Here is a 16,564-nt window from a genome sequence, read left to right as displayed (position 1 = left end):
TGGGGGTCGATAGGTCGGAGGAGCCTAAACACGGCCACAGGGGGCCAAACGGGGGGAGACAGAAGGTGAGACCAGCCCCAGAAATGTCCAAGTGGGAGGAGCAACCAATGCATCAGAGCTCGTAGGATGGCAGTTGGAGAGAAGGAGAATGACTACATTTTATGAAAGAAGAAACATCGAAACCAAACAAAATCAAAAGCAATTCAAGTGTACCGACGGATGGAGAGCAAAGTTTCAAGCACCGAGAGAAGTGAAAAAGAGAAATTGTCAACAGAAATTGAATTAAAAAGAACTAAGCTGATTACTACAGAAGATTTGCATGGCTACAGTCAATTAAACTTCCTGGCAATGGACTTTTGCCTCAACAAGGCCCAGTGAAACATCTGTAACAATTTCAAGGGAACAGAATCTGAAAGAAAGACTTAAAACACAGAGACATTGAACAGAGAACATAAGGTGGACATTTTATGGGAAACAGCCCAAAGGTAACAAATGATACAAATGGGGAATATTTAAAGTCAAGAAAATAGGTGTGCAAAGTTGCTTTTTATGCTTTAAACTAAACCAGCTTTTAATAAGGGAATGTTTTTTAAAAAAGGAGGTAAAGAAACTTTTTAAATTATAAACAAGCAGACAAGATAAACAAAAAGACGGGGGGAATAAACAGAAAGGCTGTCCTCACAAATGGGGAGCGTGTGTTATATGCTGCGTTCTGGATTGAGGATTCGGCTCGGCGACTTAGCCTGGGCGTAAGATCCTCGTTAGTATAGTGGACAGTATCTCTGCCTGTCACGCGGAAGACCGGGGTTCGATTCCCCGACGGGGAGATCTCCTTTTCGTTTGACTTCTCAAACAACTTGCACGAGCCACCTTTACGCATCAAAATCGGCTGAAGAAGTGCGCTGCATTGCTCTCGTTCTCACGATGGGGTAGAGCAAAAAGCAATGCTTTGGCCATGAATCGAACCCGGGTCAACTGCTTGGAAGGCAGCTATGCTCAACAGTTAATGAGTTAACGGCACGAGCTGAGCGCTGCTCTTAGTTTGCCGTTTTCGCACCTCTCGCCGTCCCTATGTTGGAGTCACAAGTCGCCTTTGTTTAAAGCCACTGAACACTGGTGATGAAGCCACTGAACACTGGTGATGGGAGAAACGAAACTATTCGAAGCTTCGAATCGATTGAACCAATCGCTTCGGAAATTGATTCAGTTCTTCAAAGCGTTCGAAACACCACACTCGCTGGCGACACCTGCTGGCCAAAATAGTGTTAAAGCAGATCTTTCCAAACATTTTACACTTTGTTTTACAAAATAATAGCAAGATTTGTATTAATACATGTTTAAAAAAATTATTTAACCTTATTAAGACATAATTAAAAGTGCATTGTGTGTTTTTCAGTTGTATTTAGGCCAAACAAATCATTAAAACCCTCTCCCCTTTTAGTAATGCACATTTTTGTCATTAAATCTGTCTATAAACAAAAAGTAAACAAAATCGTAGTGTTATTAGCCAGAAGGATGCATGTTTTATGAACTTGCGTAATAAAACTGACCCGAGTTTACCTGACCATATTAGACACTGGTCATTTGTGACCAACTCCCCCTAGTGGTGAACCATCGGATTTTCGAAAGGTTTCAAAACAGTTATGACATAATGAAGCCTCGTTTGCTAAAATCACGTGCAGTTATGACGTAATGAAGCCTCGTTTGCTAAAATCACGTGACTTGGCCAGTTTGAAACAAGCTCCGAGCAAATCGATTCGAAACTAGGGTTTTGAAAAGTTTCGAAGCCTCATAAAGCGGTGCTTCGGAAGCGACCATCGTTACTGAACACCTCGCGACAAACCCGACCATAACGAAAAATTTTCTGCAATTGACCAAAGTTACGCAGCTCTGCTGTGAGCAGAGCACCCAAAAATACAATAAACTCACAACGTCCTCCTCCACGGAAATCTTTAGTAAAAGGCGAAAGATTTATACGTAGTTGAAGGAAAACTTGAGTTATGTCCAACAAACCTCGACCCAGTGTGCTCCCTGTGCCACACCATAATGTTCAAAAAGGGTAATTTCTGGTTCAGGATCCACCCAGACCCTTCCACCTCGGAGGAGCAAAAGAGGTAGAAATACCTTCCTGCGCAAAATAAAGACACAGGCACAGGCTACTAACATGTCACAGTGTGATCTTTTGCTGAGAGGTTTTGGGGAATGAAACTCTGTGCACATTACACAGAGGATGCACCGGCACAGGTTATCTCCAATCTCCATCTCATTAATTTCCATAGCCTCTAGGGGAAAAAAAGGAAAAAGAAAGGGCCCCAACAGAAGAACAAGGTCTAAGACCTTCAGCTTAATAGATCATTTTCACTTCAAAAATTCTTTTTGGGGTTATGATAGCTGGTGTTAGGGCAGGGTGTAGTTTATGGTTAATTTATTTCGGGTAAATAGTAAAAAAGCAAGGGGATGGATTGAGGTTCAGAATGGGGTAGGGTTGTCCTTTTAAAGTACCAATCTAAGAGGTTTACTGATTTTGGGGTAAGGAAGGTAGTTGGCTGGGGCAGTAGAAGGGAATGTTTTTAAAAAAGGAGGTAAAGAAACTTTTTAAATTATAAACAAGCAGACAAAATAAACAAAAAGACGGGGGGAATAAACAGGAAGGCTGTCCTCACAAATGGGGAGCGTGTGTTATATGCTGCATTCTGGATTGAGGATTCGGCTCGACGACTAAGCCTGGGCGTAAGATCCTCGTTAGTATAGTGGACAGTATCTCCGCCTGTCACGCGGAAGACCGGGGTTCGATTCCCCGACGGGGAGATCTCCTTTTCGTTTGACTTCTCAAACAACTTGCACGAGCCACCTTTACGCATCAAAATCGTCTGAAGAAGTGCGCTGCGTTGCTCTCGTTCTCACGATGGGGTCGAGCAAAAAGCAATGCGTTGGCCGGGAATCGAACACGGGTCAACTGCTTGGAAGGCAGCTATGCTCACCACTATACCACCAACGCAGGCAGAAAGGTGTTGCTCAACAGGACCTTTGAATGTCCTGAACCAACAGTTGTTTTAGAGCTGCACTGAATTGATCACGGATTCAGTCGATTCCCTTCCTCGCCTCGCCGGTGTCTGTAACTGGATAACCACAGAATCCCAAGAGTACTCTTTCGAAGGGGAGGTTGGGCGGCGTGATGCCAGAGCGAGAGAGAGAAGTCCTCGTTAGTATAGTGGACAGTATCTCCGCCTGTCACGCGGAAGACCGTGGTTCGATTCCCCGACGGGGAGGTTTGCTTTGTTTCTGGACTGCCGATTGAAATGCAAGAGTTAACGGCACGAGCTGAGCGCTGCTCTTAGTTTGCCGTTTTCGCACCTCTCGCCGTCCCTATGTTGGAGTCACAAGTCGCCTTTGTTTAAAGCCACTGAACACTGGTGATGAAGCCACTGAACACTGGTGATGGGAGAAACGAAACTATTCGAAGCTTCGAATCGATTGAACCAATTGCTTCAGAAATTGATTCAGTTCTTCGAAGCGTTCGAAACACCACACTCGCTGGCGACACCTGCTGGCCAAAATAGTGTTAAAGCAGATCTTTCCAAACATTTTACACTTTGTTTTACAAAATAATAGCAAGATTTGTATTAATACATGTTTAAAACAATTATTTAACCTTATTAAGACATAATTAAAAGTGTATTGTGTGTTTTTCAGTTGTATTTAGGCCAAACAAATCATTAAAACCCTCTCCCCTTTTAATAATGCACATTTTTGTCATTAAATCTGTCTATAAACAAAAAGTAAACAAAATGGTAGTGTTATTAGCCAGAAGGATGCATGTTTTATGAACTTGCGTAATAAAACTGACCCGAGTTTACCTGACCATATTAGACACTGGTCATTTGTGACCAACTCCCCCTAGTGGTGAACCATCGGATTTTCGAAAGGTTTCAAAACAGTTATGACGTAACGAAGCGTCGTTTGCTAAAATCACGTGCAGTTATGACGTAATGAAGCCTCGTTTGCTAAAATCACGTGACTTGGCCAGTTTGAAACAAGCTCCGAGCAAATCGATTCGAAACTAGGGTTTTGAAAAGTTTCGAAGCCTCATAAAGCGGTGCTTCGGAAGCGACCATCGTTACTGAACACCTCGCGACAAACCAGCCCATAACGAAAGATTTTCTGCAATTGACCAAAGTTACGCAGCTCTGCTGTGAGCAGAGCACCCAAAAATACAATAAACTCACAACGTCCTCCTCCACGGAAATCTTTAGTAAAAGGCGAAAGATTTATACGTAGTTGAAGGAAAACTTGAGTTATGTCCAACAAACCTCGACCCAGTGTGCTCCCTGTGCCACACCATAATGTTCAAAAAGGATAATTTCTGGTTCAGGATCCACCCAGACCCCTCCACCTCGGAGGAGCAAAAGAGGTAGAAATACCTTCCTGCGCAAAATAAAGACACAGGCACAGGCTACTAACATGTCACAGTGTGATCTTTTGCTGAGAGGTTTTGGGGAATGAAACTCTGTGCACATTACACAGAGGATGCACCGGCACAGGTTATCTCCAATCTCCATCTCATTAATTTCCATAGCCTCTAGGGGAAAAAAAGGAAAAAGAAAGGGCCCCAACAGAAGAACAAGGTCTAAGACCTTCAGCTTAATAGATCATTTTCACTTCAAAAATTCTTTTTGGGGTTATGATAGCTGGTGTTAGGGCAGGGTGTAGTTTATGGTTAATTTATTTCGGGTAAATAGTAAAAAAGCAAGGGGATGGATTGAGGTTCAGAATGGGGTAGGGTTGTCCTTTTAAAGTACCAATCTAAGGGGTTTACTGATTTTGGGGTAAGGAAGGTAGTTGGCTGGGGCAGTAGAAGGGAATGTTTTTTAAAAAAGGAGGTAAAGAAACTTTTTAAATTATAAACAAGCAGACAAAATAAACAAAAAGACGGGGGGAATAAACAGGAAGGCTGTCCTCACAAATGGGGAGCGTGTGTTATATGCTGCGTTCTGGATTGAGGATTCGGCTCGACGACTAAGCCTGGGCGAAAGATCCTCGTTAGTATAGTGGACAGTATCTCCGCCTGTCACGCGGAAGACCGGGGTTCGATTCCCCGACGGGGAGATCTCCTTTTCGTTTGACTTCTCAAACAACTTGCACGAGCCACCTTTACGCATCAAAATCGTCTGAAGAAGTGCGCTGCGTTGCTCTCGTTCTCACGATGGGGTCGAGCAAAAAGCAATGCGTTGGCCGGGAATCGAACCCGGGTCAACTGCTTGGAAGGCAGCTATGCTCACCACTATACCACCAACGCAGGCAGAAAGGTGTTGCTCAACAGGACCTTTGAATGTCCTGAACCAACAGTTGTTTTAGAGCTGCACTGAATTGATCACGGATTCAGTCGATTCCCTTCCTCGCCTCGCCGGTGTCTGTAACTGGATAACCACAGAATCCCAAGAGTACTCTTTCGAAGGGGAGGTTGGTCAGCGTGATGCCAGAGCGAGAGAGAGAAGTCCTCGTTAGTATAGTGGACAGTATCTCCGCCTGTCACGCGGAAGACCGGGGTTCGATTCCCCGACGGGGAGGTTTGCTTTGTTTCTGGACTGCCGATTGAAATGCAAGAGTTAACGGCACGAGCTGAGCGCTGCTCTTAGTTTGCCGTTTTCGCACCTCTCGCCGTCCCTATGTTGGAGTCACAAGTCGCCTTTGTTTAAAGCCACTGAACACTGGTGATGAAGCCACTGAACACTGGTGATGGGAGAAACGAAACTATTCGAAGCTTCGAATCGATTGAACCAATTGCTTCGGAAATTGATTCAGTTCTTCGAAGCGTTCGAAACACCACACTCGCTGGCGACACCTGCTGGCCAAAATAGTGTTAAAGCAGATCTTTCCAAACATTTTACACTTTGTTTTACAAAATAATAGCAAGATTTGTATTAATACATGTTTAAAACAATTATTTAACCTTATTAAGACATAATTAAAAGTGTATTGTGTGTTTTTCAGTTGTATTTAGGCCAAACAAATCATTAAAACCCTCTCCCCTTTTAATAATGCACATTTTTGTCATTAAATCTGTCTATAAACAAAAAGTAAACAAAATGGTAGTGTTATTAGCCAGAAGGATGCATGTTTTATGAACTTGCGTAATAAAACTGACCCGAGTTTACCTGACCATATTAGACACTGGTCATTTGTGACCAACTCCCCCTAGTGGTGAACCATCGGATTTTCGAAAGGTTTCAAAACAGTTATGACGTAACGAAGCGTCGTTTGCTAAAATCACGTGCAGTTATGACGTAATGAAGCCTCGTTTGCTAAAATCACGTGACTTGGCCAGTTTGAAACAAGCTCCGAGCAAATCGATTCGAAACTAGGGTTTTGAAAAGTTTCGAAGCCTCATAAAGCGGTGCTTCGGAAGCGACCATCGTTACTGAACACCTCGCGACAAACCCGACCATAACGAAAGATTTTCTGCAATTGACCAAAGCTACGCAGCTCTGCTGTGAGCAGAGCACCCAAAAATACAATAAACTCACAACGTCCTCCTCCACGGAAATCTTTAGTAAAGGGCGAAAGATTTATACGTAGTTGAAGGAAAACTTGAGTTATGTCCAACAAACCTCGACCCAGTGTGCTCCCTGTGCCACACCATAATGTTCAAAAAGGGTAATTTCTGGTTCAGGATCCACCCAGACCCTTCCACCTCGGAGGAGCAAAAGAGGTAGAAATACCTTCCTGCGCAAAATAAAGACACAGGCACAGGCTACTAACATGTCACAGTGTGATCTTTTGCTGAGAGGTTTTGGGGAATGAAACTCTGTGCACATTACACAGAGGATGCACCGGCACAGGTTATCTCCAATCTCCATCTCATTAATTTCCATAGCCTCTAGGGGAAAAAAAGGAAAAAGAAAGGGCCCCAACAGAAGAACAAGGTCTAAGACCTTCAGCTTAATAGATCATTTTCACTTCAAAAATTCTTTTTGGGGTTATGATAGCTGGTGTTAGGGCAGGGTGTAGTTTATGGTTAATTTATTTCGGGTAAATAGTAAAAAAGCAAGGGGATGGATTGAGGTTCAGAATGGGGTAGGGTTGTCCTTTTAAAGTACCAATCTAAGAGGTTTACTGATTTTGGGGTAAGGAAGGTAGTTGGCTGGGGCAGTAGAAGGGAATGTTTTTAAAAAAGGAGGTAAAGAAACTTTTTAAATTATAAACAAGCAGACAAAATAAACAAAAAGACGGGGGGAATAAACAGGAAGGCTGTCCTCACAAATGGGGAGCGTGTGTTATATGCTGCGTTCTGGATTGAGGATTCGGCTCGACGACTAAGCCTGGGCGTAAGATCCTCGTTAGTATAGTGGACAGTATCTCCGCCTGTCACGTGGAAGACCGGGGTTCGATTCCCCGACGGGGAGATCTCCTTTTCGTTTGACTTCTCAAACAACTTGCACGAGCCACCTTTACGCATCAAAATCGTCTGAAGAAGTGCGCTGCGTTGCTCTCGTTCTCACGATGGGGTCGAGCAAAAAGCAATGCGTTGGCCGGGAATCGAACCCGGGTCAACTGCTTGGAAGGCAGCTATGCTCACCACTATACCACCAACGCAGGCAGAAAGGTGTTGCTCAACAGGACCTTTGAATGTCCTGAACCAACAGTTGTTTTAGAGCTGCACTGAATTGATCACGGATTCAGTCGATTCCCTTCCTCGCCTCGCCGGTGTCTGTAACTGGATAACCACAGAATCCCAAGAGTACTCTTTCGAAGGGGAGGTTGGTCGGCGTGATGCCAGAGCGAGAGAGAGAAGTCCTCGTTAGTATAGTGGACAGTATCTCCGCCTGTCACGCGGAAGACCGGGGTTCGATTCCCCGACGGGGAGGTTTGCTTTGTTTCTGGACTGCCGATTGAAATGCAAGAGTTAACGGCACGAGCTGAGCGCTGCTCTTAGTTTGCCGTTTTCGCACCTCTCGCCGTCCCTATGTTGGAGTCACAAGTCGCCTTTGTTTAAAGCCACTGAACACTGGTGATGAAGCCACTGAACACTGGTGATGGGAGAAACGAAACTATTCGAAGCTTCGAATCGATTGAACCAATTGCTTCGGAAATTGATTCAGTTCTTCGAAGCGTTCGAAACACCACACTCGCTGGCGACACCTGCTGGCCAAAATAGTGTTAAAGCAGATCTTTCCAAACATTTTACACTTTGTTTTACAAAATAATAGCAAGATTTGTATTAATACATGTTTAAAACAATTATTTAACCTTATTAAGACATAATTAAAAGTGTATTGTGTGTTTTTCAGTTGTATTTAGGCCAAACAAATCATTAAAACCCTCTCCCCTTTTAATAATGCACATTTTTGTCATTAAATCTGTCTATAAACAAAAAGTAAACAAAATGGTAGTGTTATTAGCCAGAAGGATGCATGTTTTATGAACTTGCGTAATAAAACTGACCCGAGTTTACCTGACCATATTAGACACTGGTCATTTGTGACCAACTCCCCCTAGTGGTGAACCATCGGATTTTCGAAAGGTTTCAAAACAGTTATGACGTAACGAAGCGTCGTTTGCTAAAATCACGTGCAGTTATGACGTAATGAAGCCTCGTTTGCTAAAATCACGTGACTTGGCCAGTTTGAAACAAGCTCCGAGCAAATCGATTCGAAACTAGGGTTTTGAAAAGTTTCGAAGCCTCATAAAGCGGTGCTTCGGAAGCGACCATCGTTACTGAACACCTCGCGACAAACCAGCCCATAACGAAAGATTTTCTGCAATTGACCAAAGTTACGCAGCTCTGCTGTGAGCAGAGCACCCAAAAATACAATAAACTCACAACGTCCTCCTCCACGGAAATCTTTAGTAAAAGGCGAAAGATTTATACGTAGTTGAAGGAAAACTTGAGTTATGTCCAACAAACCTCGACCCAGTGTGCTCCCTGTGCCACACCATAATGTTCAAAAAGGATAATTTCTGGTTCAGGATCCACCCAGACCCCTCCACCTCGGAGGAGCAAAAGAGGTAGAAATACCTTCCTGCGCAAAATAAAGACACAGGCACAGGCTACTAACATGTCACAGTGTGATCTTTTGCTGAGAGGTTTTGGGGAATGAAACTCTGTGCACATTACACAGAGGATGCACCGGCACAGGTTATCTCCAATCTCCATCTCATTAATTTCCATAGCCTCTAGGGGAAAAAAAGGAAAAAGAAAGGGCCCCAACAGAAGAACAAGGTCTAAGACCTTCAGCTTAATAGATCATTTTCACTTCAAAAATTCTTTTTGGGGTTATGATAGCTGGTGTTAGGGCAGGGTGTAGTTTATGGTTAATTTATTTCGGGTAAATAGTAAAAAAGCAAGGGGATGGATTGAGGTTCAGAATGGGGTAGGGTTGTCCTTTTAAAGTACCAATCTAAGAGGTTTACTGATTTTGGGGTAAGGAAGGTAGTTGGCTGGGGCAGTAGAAGGGAATGTTTTTAAAAAAGGAGGTAAAGAAACTTTTTAAATTATAAACAAGCAGACAAAATAAACAAAAAGACGGGGGGAATAAACAGGAAGGCTGTCCTCACAAATGGGGAGCGTGTGTTATATGCTGCATTCTGGATTGAGGATTCGGCTCGACGACTAAGCCTGGGCGTAAGATCCTCGTTAGTATAGTGGACAGTATCTCCGCCTGTCACGCGGAAGACCGGGGTTCGATTCCCCGACGGGGAGATCTCCTTTTCGTTTGACTTCTCAAACAACTTGCACGAGCCACCTTTACGCATCAAAATCGTCTGAAGAAGTGCGCTGCGTTGCTCTCGTTCTCACGATGGGGTCGAGCAAAAAGCAATGCGTTGGCCGGGAATCGAACACGGGTCAACTGCTTGGAAGGCAGCTATGCTCACCACTATACCACCAACGCAGGCAGAAAGGTGTTGCTCAACAGGACCTTTGAATGTCCTGAACCAACAGTTGTTTTAGAGCTGCACTGAATTGATCACGGATTCAGTCGATTCCCTTCCTCGCCTCGCCGGTGTCTGTAACTGGATAACCACAGAATCCCAAGAGTACTCTTTCGAAGGGGAGGTTGGGCGGCGTGATGCCAGAGCGAGAGAGAGAAGTCCTCGTTAGTATAGTGGACAGTATCTCCGCCTGTCACGCGGAAGACCGTGGTTCGATTCCCCGACGGGGAGGTTTGCTTTGTTTCTGGACTGCCGATTGAAATGCAAGAGTTAACGGCACGAGCTGAGCGCTGCTCTTAGTTTGCCGTTTTCGCACCTCTCGCCGTCCCTATGTTGGAGTCACAAGTCGCCTTTGTTTAAAGCCACTGAACACTGGTGATGAAGCCACTGAACACTGGTGATGGGAGAAACGAAACTATTCGAAGCTTCGAATCGATTGAACCAATTGCTTCAGAAATTGATTCAGTTCTTCGAAGCGTTCGAAACACCACACTCGCTGGCGACACCTGCTGGCCAAAATAGTGTTAAAGCAGATCTTTCCAAACATTTTACACTTTGTTTTACAAAATAATAGCAAGATTTGTATTAATACATGTTTAAAACAATTATTTAACCTTATTAAGACATAATTAAAAGTGTATTGTGTGTTTTTCAGTTGTATTTAGGCCAAACAAATCATTAAAACCCTCTCCCCTTTTAATAATGCACATTTTTGTCATTAAATCTGTCTATAAACAAAAAGTAAACAAAATGGTAGTGTTATTAGCCAGAAGGATGCATGTTTTATGAACTTGCGTAATAAAACTGACCCGAGTTTACCTGACCATATTAGACACTGGTCATTTGTGACCAACTCCCCCTAGTGGTGAACCATCGGATTTTCGAAAGGTTTCAAAACAGTTATGACGTAACGAAGCGTCGTTTGCTAAAATCACGTGCAGTTATGACGTAATGAAGCCTCGTTTGCTAAAATCACGTGACTTGGCCAGTTTGAAACAAGCTCCGAGCAAATCGATTCGAAACTAGGGTTTTGAAAAGTTTCGAAGCCTCATAAAGCGGTGCTTCGGAAGCGACCATCGTTACTGAACACCTCGCGACAAACCAGCCCATAACGAAAGATTTTCTGCAATTGACCAAAGTTACGCAGCTCTGCTGTGAGCAGAGCACCCAAAAATACAATAAACTCACAACGTCCTCCTCCACGGAAATCTTTAGTAAAAGGCGAAAGATTTATACGTAGTTGAAGGAAAACTTGAGTTATGTCCAACAAACCTCGACCCAGTGTGCTCCCTGTGCCACACCATAATGTTCAAAAAGGATAATTTCTGGTTCAGGATCCACCCAGACCCCTCCACCTCGGAGGAGCAAAAGAGGTAGAAATACCTTCCTGCGCAAAATAAAGACACAGGCACAGGCTACTAACATGTCACAGTGTGATCTTTTGCTGAGAGGTTTTGGGGAATGAAACTCTGTGCACATTACACAGAGGATGCACCGGCACAGGTTATCTCCAATCTCCATCTCATTAATTTCCATAGCCTCTAGGGGAAAAAAAGGAAAAAGAAAGGGCCCCAACAGAAGAACAAGGTCTAAGACCTTCAGCTTAATAGATCATTTTCACTTCAAAAATTCTTTTTGGGGTTATGATAGCTGGTGTTAGGGCAGGGTGTAGTTTATGGTTAATTTATTTCGGGTAAATAGTAAAAAAGCAAGGGGATGGATTGAGGTTCAGAATGGGGTAGGGTTGTCCTTTTAAAGTACCAATCTAAGGGGTTTACTGATTTTGGGGTAAGGAAGGTAGTTGGCTGGGGCAGTAGAAGGGAATGTTTTTTAAAAAAGGAGGTAAAGAAACTTTTTAAATTATAAACAAGCAGACAAAATAGTGGTGAACCATCGGATTTTCGAAAGGTTTCAAAACAGTTATGACGTAACGAAGCGTCGTTTGCTAAAATCACGTGCAGTTATGACGTAATGAAGCCTCGTTTGCTAAAATCACGTGACTTGGCCAGTTTGAAACAAGCTCCGAGCAAATCGATTCGAAACTAGGGTTTTGAAAAGTTTCGAAGCCTCATAAAGCGGTGCTTCGGAAGCGACCATCGTTACTGAACACCTCGCGACAAACCCGACCATAACGAAAGATTTTCTGCAATTGACCAAAGCTACGCAGCTCTGCTGTGAGCAGAGCACCCAAAAATACAATAAACTCACAACGTCCTCCTCCACGGAAATCTTTAGTAAAAGGCGAAAGATTTATACGTAGTTGAAGGAAAACTTGAGTTATGTCCAACAAACCTCGACCCAGTGTGCTCCCTGTGCCACACCATAATGTTCAAAAAGGGTAATTTCTGGTTCAGGATCCACCCAGACCCTTCCACCTCGGAGGAGCAAAAGAGGTAGAAATACCTTCCTGCGCAAAATAAAGACACAGGCACAGGCTACTAACATGTCACAGTGTGATCTTTTGCTGAGAGGTTTTGGGGAATGAAACTCTGTGCACATTACACAGAGGATGCACCGGCACAGGTTATCTCCAATCTCCATCTCATTAATTTCCATAGCCTCTAGGGGAAAAAAAGGAAAAAGAAAGGGCCCCAACAGAAGAACAAGGTCTAAGACCTTCAGCTTAATAGATCATTTTCACTTCAAAAATTCTTTTTGGGGTTATGATAGCTGGTGTTAGGGCAGGGTGTAGTTTATGGTTAATTTATTTCGGGTAAATAGTAAAAAAGCAAGGGGATGGATTGAGGTTCAGAATGGGGTAGGGTTGTCCTTTTAAAGTACCAATCTAAGAGGTTTACTGATTTTGGGGTAAGGAAGGTAGTTGGCTGGGGCAGTAGAAGGGAATGTTTTTAAAAAAGGAGGTAAAGAAACTTTTTAAATTATAAACAAGCAGACAAAATAAACAAAAAGACGGGGGGAATAAACAGGAAGGCTGTCCTCACAAATGGGGAGCGTGTGTTATATGCTGCGTTCTGGATTGAGGATTCGGCTCGACGACTAAGCCTGGGCGTAAGATCCTCGTTAGTATAGTGGACAGTATCTCCGCCTGTCACGTGGAAGACCGGGGTTCGATTCCCCGACGGGGAGATCTCCTTTTCGTTTGACTTCTCAAACAACTTGCACGAGCCACCTTTACGCATCAAAATCGTCTGAAGAAGTGCGCTGCGTTGCTCTCGTTCTCACGATGGGGTCGAGCAAAAAGCAATGCGTTGGCCGGGAATCGAACCCGGGTCAACTGCTTGGAAGGCAGCTATGCTCACCACTATACCACCAACGCAGGCAGAAAGGTGTTGCTCAACAGGACCTTTGAATGTCCTGAACCAACAGTTGTTTTAGAGCTGCACTGAATTGATCACGGATTCAGTCGATTCCCTTCCTCGCCTCGCCGGTGTCTGTAACTGGATAACCACAGAATCCCAAGAGTACTCTTTCGAAGGGGAGGTTGGTCGGCGTGATGCCAGAGCGAGAGAGAGAAGTCCTCGTTAGTATAGTGGACAGTATCTCCGCCTGTCACGCGGAAGACCGGGGTTCGATTCCCCGACGGGGAGGTTTGCTTTGTTTCTGGACTGCCGATTGAAATGCAAGAGTTAACGGCACGAGCTGAGCGCTGCTCTTAGTTTGCCGTTTTCGCACCTCTCGCCGTCCCTATGTTGGAGTCACAAGTCGCCTTTGTTTAAAGCCACTGAACACTGGTGATGAAGCCACTGAACACTGGTGATGGGAGAAACGAAACTATTCGAAGCTTCGAATCGATTGAACCAATTGCTTCGGAAATTGATTCAGTTCTTCGAAGCGTTCGAAACACCACACTCGCTGGCGACACCTGCTGGCCAAAATAGTGTTAAAGCAGATCTTTCCAAACATTTTACACTTTGTTTTACAAAATAATAGCAAGATTTGTATTAATACATGTTTAAAACAATTATTTAACCTTATTAAGACATAATTAAAAGTGTATTGTGTGTTTTTCAGTTGTATTTAGGCCAAACAAATCATTAAAACCCTCTCCCCTTTTAATAATGCACATTTTTGTCATTAAATCTGTCTATAAACAAAAAGTAAACAAAATGGTAGTGTTATTAGCCAGAAGGATGCATGTTTTATGAACTTGCGTAATAAAACTGACCCGAGTTTACCTGACCATATTAGACACTGGTCATTTGTGACCAACTCCCCCTAGTGGTGAACCATCGGATTTTCGAAAGGTTTCAAAACAGTTATGACGTAACGAAGCGTCGTTTGCTAAAATCACGTGCAGTTATGACGTAATGAAGCCTCGTTTGCTAAAATCACGTGACTTGGCCAGTTTGAAACAAGCTCCGAGCAAATCGATTCGAAACTAGGGTTTTGAAAAGTTTCGAAGCCTCATAAAGCGGTGCTTCGGAAGCGACCATCGTTACTGAACACCTCGCGACAAACCAGCCCATAACGAAAGATTTTCTGCAATTGACCAAAGTTACGCAGCTCTGCTGTGAGCAGAGCACCCAAAAATACAATAAACTCACAACGTCCTCCTCCACGGAAATCTTTAGTAAAAGGCGAAAGATTTATACGTAGTTGAAGGAAAACTTGAGTTATGTCCAACAAACCTCGACCCAGTGTGCTCCCTGTGCCACACCATAATGTTCAAAAAGGATAATTTCTGGTTCAGGATCCACCCAGACCCCTCCACCTCGGAGGAGCAAAAGAGGTAGAAATACCTTCCTGCGCAAAATAAAGACACAGGCACAGGCTACTAACATGTCACAGTGTGATCTTTTGCTGAGAGGTTTTGGGGAATGAAACTCTGTGCACATTACACAGAGGATGCACCGGCACAGGTTATCTCCAATCTCCATCTCATTAATTTCCATAGCCTCTAGGGGAAAAAAAGGAAAAAGAAAGGGCCCCAACAGAAGAACAAGGTCTAAGACCTTCAGCTTAATAGATCATTTTCACTTCAAAAATTCTTTTTGGGGTTATGATAGCTGGTGTTAGGGCAGGGTGTAGTTTATGGTTAATTTATTTCGGGTAAATAGTAAAAAAGCAAGGGGATGGATTGAGGTTCAGAATGGGGTAGGGTTGTCCTTTTAAAGTACCAATCTAAGGGGTTTACTGATTTTGGGGTAAGGAAGGTAGTTGGCTGGGGCAGTAGAAGGGAATGTTTTTTAAAAAAGGAGGTAAAGAAACTTTTTAAATTATAAACAAGCAGACAAAATAAACAAAAAGACGGGGGGAATAAACAGGAAGGCTGTCCTCACAAATGGGGAGCGTGTGTTATATGCTGCGTTCTGGATTGAGGATTCGGCTCGACGACTAAGCCTGGGCGTAAGATCCTCGTTAGTATAGTGGACAGTATCTCCGCCTGTCACGCGGAAGACCGGGGTTCGATTCCCCGACGGGGAGATCTCCATTTCGTTTGACTTCTCAAACAACTTGCACGAGCCACCTTTACGCATCAAAATCGTCTGAAGAAGTGCGCTGCGTTGCTCTCGTTCTCACGATGGGGTCGAGCAAAAAGCAATGCGTTGGCCGGGAATCGAACCTGGGTCAACTGCTTGGAAGGCAGCTATGCTCACCACTATACCACCAACGCAGGCAGAAAGGTGTTGCTCAACAGGACCTTTGAATGTCCTGAACCAACAGTTGTTTTAGAGCTGCACTGAATTGATCACGGATTCAGTCGATTCCCTTCCTCGCCTCGCCGGTGTCTGTAACTGGATAACCACAGAATCCCAAGAGTACTCTTTCGAAGGGGAGGTTGGTCGGCGTGATGCCAGAGCGTGAGAGAGAAGTCCTCGTTAGTATAGTGGACAGTATCTCCGCCTGTCACGCGGAAGACCGGGGTTCGATTCCCCGACGGGGAGGTTTGCTTTGTTTCTGGACTGCCGATTGAAATGCAAGACTTAACGGCACGAGCTGAGCGCTGCTCTTAGTTTGCCGTTTTCGCACCTCTCGCCGTCCCTATGTTGGAGTCACAAGTCGCCTTTGTTTAAAGCCACTGAACACTGGTGATGAAGCCACTGAACACTGGTGATGGGAGAAACGAAACTATTCGAAGCTTCGAATCGATTGAACCAATTGCTTCGGAAATTGATTCAGTTCTTCGAAGCGTTCGAAACACCACACTCGCTGGCGACACCTGCTGGCCAAAATAGTGTTAAAGCAGATCTTTCCAAACATTTTACACTTTGTTTTACAAAATAATAGCAAGATTTGTATTAATACATGTTTAAAACAATTATTTAACCTTATTAAGACATAATTAAAAGTGTATTGTGTGTTTTTCAGTTGTATTTAGGCCAAACAAATCATTAAAACCCTCTCCCCTTTTAATAATGCACATTTTTGTCATTAAATCTGTCTATAAACAAAAAGTAAACAAAATGGTAGTGTTATTAGCCAGAAGGATGCATGTTTTATGAACTTGCGTAATAAAACTGACCCGAGTTTACCTGACCATATTAGACACTGGTCATTTGTGACCAACTCCCCCTAGTGGTGAACCATCGGATTTTCGAAAGGTTTCAAAACAGTTATGACGTAACGAAGCGTCGTTTGCTAAAATCACGTGCAGTTATGACGTAATGAAGCCTCGTTTGCTAAAATCACGTGACTTGGCCAGTTTGAAACAAGCTCCGAGCAAATCGATTCG

At 43.8% G+C, this 16,564-nt stretch overlaps 19 non-coding genes across 19 annotated transcripts; 8 read left to right on the top strand and 11 right to left on the bottom strand.

Annotated features, from left to right (window-relative positions):
• Window positions 1-1,886: 1,886 nt before the first annotated feature.
• LOC141367505 (U5 spliceosomal RNA) lies at window positions 1,887-2,001 on the bottom strand. The gene has a single exon (XR_012371857.1). It is a non-coding gene; the product is annotated as a U5 spliceosomal RNA (small nuclear RNA).
• Window positions 2,002-2,736: 735 nt separating this feature from the next.
• trnad-guc (transfer RNA aspartic acid (anticodon GUC)) lies at window positions 2,737-2,808 on the top strand. The gene has a single exon. It is a non-coding gene; the product is annotated as a tRNA-Asp (tRNA).
• A 1,375-nt stretch (window positions 2,809-4,183) lies between these two features.
• On the bottom strand, window positions 4,184-4,298 carry LOC141367504 (U5 spliceosomal RNA). Its single transcript, XR_012371856.1, has one exon. It is a non-coding gene; the product is annotated as a U5 spliceosomal RNA (small nuclear RNA).
• A 736-nt stretch (window positions 4,299-5,034) lies between these two features.
• trnad-guc (transfer RNA aspartic acid (anticodon GUC)) lies at window positions 5,035-5,106 on the top strand. Its single transcript has one exon. It is a non-coding gene; the product is annotated as a tRNA-Asp (tRNA).
• Window positions 5,107-5,224: 118 nt separating this feature from the next.
• Window positions 5,225-5,296, bottom strand: trnag-ucc (transfer RNA glycine (anticodon UCC)). The gene has a single exon. It is a non-coding gene; the product is annotated as a tRNA-Gly (tRNA).
• Window positions 5,297-5,495: 199 nt separating this feature from the next.
• On the top strand, window positions 5,496-5,567 carry trnad-guc (transfer RNA aspartic acid (anticodon GUC)). The gene has a single exon. It is a non-coding gene; the product is annotated as a tRNA-Asp (tRNA).
• A 914-nt stretch (window positions 5,568-6,481) lies between these two features.
• Window positions 6,482-6,596, bottom strand: LOC141367560 (U5 spliceosomal RNA). The gene has a single exon (XR_012371912.1). It is a non-coding gene; the product is annotated as a U5 spliceosomal RNA (small nuclear RNA).
• Window positions 6,597-7,521: 925 nt separating this feature from the next.
• Window positions 7,522-7,593, bottom strand: trnag-ucc (transfer RNA glycine (anticodon UCC)). The gene has a single exon. It is a non-coding gene; the product is annotated as a tRNA-Gly (tRNA).
• A 199-nt stretch (window positions 7,594-7,792) lies between these two features.
• Window positions 7,793-7,864, top strand: trnad-guc (transfer RNA aspartic acid (anticodon GUC)). Its single transcript has one exon. It is a non-coding gene; the product is annotated as a tRNA-Asp (tRNA).
• A 914-nt stretch (window positions 7,865-8,778) lies between these two features.
• On the bottom strand, window positions 8,779-8,893 carry LOC141367503 (U5 spliceosomal RNA). Its single transcript, XR_012371855.1, has one exon. It is a non-coding gene; the product is annotated as a U5 spliceosomal RNA (small nuclear RNA).
• Window positions 8,894-9,628: 735 nt separating this feature from the next.
• trnad-guc (transfer RNA aspartic acid (anticodon GUC)) lies at window positions 9,629-9,700 on the top strand. The gene has a single exon. It is a non-coding gene; the product is annotated as a tRNA-Asp (tRNA).
• Window positions 9,701-11,075: 1,375 nt separating this feature from the next.
• Window positions 11,076-11,190, bottom strand: LOC141367502 (U5 spliceosomal RNA). The gene has a single exon (XR_012371854.1). It is a non-coding gene; the product is annotated as a U5 spliceosomal RNA (small nuclear RNA).
• Window positions 11,191-12,095: 905 nt separating this feature from the next.
• LOC141367501 (U5 spliceosomal RNA) lies at window positions 12,096-12,210 on the bottom strand. Its single transcript, XR_012371853.1, has one exon. It is a non-coding gene; the product is annotated as a U5 spliceosomal RNA (small nuclear RNA).
• Window positions 12,211-13,135: 925 nt separating this feature from the next.
• trnag-ucc (transfer RNA glycine (anticodon UCC)) lies at window positions 13,136-13,207 on the bottom strand. The gene has a single exon. It is a non-coding gene; the product is annotated as a tRNA-Gly (tRNA).
• Window positions 13,208-13,406: 199 nt separating this feature from the next.
• On the top strand, window positions 13,407-13,478 carry trnad-guc (transfer RNA aspartic acid (anticodon GUC)). Its single transcript has one exon. It is a non-coding gene; the product is annotated as a tRNA-Asp (tRNA).
• Window positions 13,479-14,392: 914 nt separating this feature from the next.
• Window positions 14,393-14,507, bottom strand: LOC141367500 (U5 spliceosomal RNA). Its single transcript, XR_012371852.1, has one exon. It is a non-coding gene; the product is annotated as a U5 spliceosomal RNA (small nuclear RNA).
• A 736-nt stretch (window positions 14,508-15,243) lies between these two features.
• Window positions 15,244-15,315, top strand: trnad-guc (transfer RNA aspartic acid (anticodon GUC)). Its single transcript has one exon. It is a non-coding gene; the product is annotated as a tRNA-Asp (tRNA).
• Window positions 15,316-15,433: 118 nt separating this feature from the next.
• Window positions 15,434-15,505, bottom strand: trnag-ucc (transfer RNA glycine (anticodon UCC)). Its single transcript has one exon. It is a non-coding gene; the product is annotated as a tRNA-Gly (tRNA).
• Window positions 15,506-15,704: 199 nt separating this feature from the next.
• Window positions 15,705-15,776, top strand: trnad-guc (transfer RNA aspartic acid (anticodon GUC)). Its single transcript has one exon. It is a non-coding gene; the product is annotated as a tRNA-Asp (tRNA).
• The last annotated feature ends 788 nt before the right edge of the window (window positions 15,777-16,564 follow it).

This window comes from Misgurnus anguillicaudatus, chromosome 10 (assembly GCF_027580225.2).
Source record: "Misgurnus anguillicaudatus chromosome 10, ASM2758022v2, whole genome shotgun sequence".
Lineage (NCBI taxonomy): Eukaryota > Metazoa > Chordata > Actinopteri > Cypriniformes > Cobitidae > Misgurnus > Misgurnus anguillicaudatus.
Note: the sequence above shows the minus strand (reverse complement) of the source record. Positions and strands in the feature narration are given on the sequence as shown.